Below are 2,380 nucleotides of genomic sequence, written 5' to 3'. Positions count from 1 at the left end.
TGCCCAGCACAATCGCACATGCGGCCATATGTCCGCTCCTGCGGAACCGCACCTGCGGTCGAATCCTCACACCTGCGAGAACCACTTAAGCCCTCAATTCCGCACCTGCGACCCCAGGTTCTGCACCTGCGGGCGCGCACCTGCGGGACACTTCCGCTTCTGCGGAACCGGCCCAACTCTTCTTTTCCGTATCTACGCTCAAGGCCTCGCACCTGCGGGCTCGCAGATGCGGCCAATTCTCTGCACCTACGTTCCCAGCCTTGGCCTTTCATTTCCACATATGCGGCTTCCCCAAATGCACCAGGGACCTTGCACATGCAGCTCTTCATTCCGCAGGTGCGGAAATAGCAGAAGCAGCAGCTTCAGCTGCATTTTCCAACTTCGACAAATTTGCTAACCACCCGGAATCACCCCGAGACCCTCGGGACCTCAACCAAAAATACCAACAAGTCATATATCAACATACAAACTTAGTCGAACCTTCGAATCACTCAAAACAACATCGAAACACCAAATTACCCTCGGATTCAAGCCTAAGAACTTCTAAAACTTTCAAATTCGACAACCGATGCCGAAACCAACCAAATCACATCTGAATGACCTCATATTTTGCACACACGTCAAAAATGATACTACGAACCTACTCCAACTTCCGGAATTCCATTCTGACCCTGATATCAAATTTGTTTCCACTGCCGACCAAAAATCATCAAATTTTTAATTTCGCCAATTCAAGCCTAATTGCACTCCGGACCTCCAAATCATATTTCGGACGCACTTCTAAGTCCAAAATCACCTAACGAAGCTAATGGAATCATCAAAATTTCAATCCGAGTTCAAATGCTAAAAAGTTAAATTTGGTCAGCTCTCCCAATTTAAAGCTTCAACAATGAAATTCTTTCTTCCAATTCGGTTCCGAAATACCTACAAACCAAAACTGATGATTCACACAAGTCAAAGTATATCTTATTGAGCTACGCATGCCCTCAAAAAACCGAGCGAAGTACAACTATTCAAAATGACCGGTCGGGTCGTTACAAGAACCAAGTTGCAGTGCCTTCCCAGACTTCGACTACCCAGACCTTGATACAAAGCCTGAAATAGCTATAAGTCCAAGAAGCATCTCTGAGGCAAAGATTAGGCTACAATTGAGGCAACTACAAAGTACAACAATTGGAACAAAGGCAATTAGATTTGTTGGTGATGCTAGTGATGTGAGTGGGCCATCAAACCTTCCATTCTCACCAAAGAAGCTGCAATGGAAGGGAAAAAATACTATTACTGGTAACCATCTTAACAAACAAAAATTGGCCAAGTTGAAAGCAAAAAAGGGTAATGGAAAGAAGCAGACTTAATGCAATCTGGTGTTCTGGAATGTGGAGCTATTGAACTCCATTACGATTGTATATTTTTGGTTGTGATGTAATTACTGTTAGCCAAGTAAACTTGTTATTTTTGATTGTGCGACTATTTAGTTAGTGACCTGTTCACTCGGATGTTATGTTATCACTTGGTTGTGTAAGTTTTTGGGGTGATAATGTGACATCTCCTTGTTTGGGGTTTAATGTAGTTTGACTGTTTAGTTGGGGAAACTTAGATATCATGTTGTTACTTGGTTGTGATATTGTTTTGGGGTGTTAATGTGACATCCCCTTGTGATGAAAAAACTATTAGTTTATGAATTTAAGTGTTCGTTTTATTGTTATTCATTGTTCAACTATTAGTTTATGAATGGTTTAAGTGTTCGTTTATGAATGGTTTAAGTGTTCGTTTCATTGTTATAGATGTTGTCCAACCCCTTCATTGTCCAAGATTTAGGAATCTGCAGGTTCATCACCATTAAAAACTGCCCAGATTTTGACAGAGATAATGCCTTTAACACATACAATTTGTGTGTTTTTGTAATTGCTATGTTCATGAGCCCATAACATCAACTAATAATATAGCAGGTTCATCACAATTGGTGCCCTCGAATACATACACAAAATACATAAATATTGGAATTACATTAACTAAGATTACATTAACTAATGTAAAAAGTTCAAAACAATATACATAACACCTTCTCTTCCAATTTCAAACGAGAAGAAAACTGAAAACAAAACATATTCACTAAAAAATCACAACAATAGACATCAACAAGATTCACCAACATTCACTTTATCATCGACGTCGCAACAAATCCAACAAAATGTGCCCATGAAATCATAAGCATCATCCTCGTCTTCAAAACCTTCTCTTCCAATTTCATTACTTTTGCAGCTTCACTTGGTGTAGAGCCTCCATGGCAATTAATTCTTCTTTCAATTTATCCCTATCATTTTAATCGCTTCCCAAGACGATGTTAGATCTTTAGTTGTAACTAAATTACTGTTCAACG

The sequence above is a fragment of the Nicotiana tabacum genome, chromosome 24, assembly GCF_000715075.1.
Source record: "Nicotiana tabacum cultivar K326 chromosome 24, ASM71507v2, whole genome shotgun sequence".
Taxonomy (NCBI): domain Eukaryota; kingdom Viridiplantae; phylum Streptophyta; class Magnoliopsida; order Solanales; family Solanaceae; genus Nicotiana; species Nicotiana tabacum.
Note: the sequence above shows the minus strand (reverse complement) of the source record.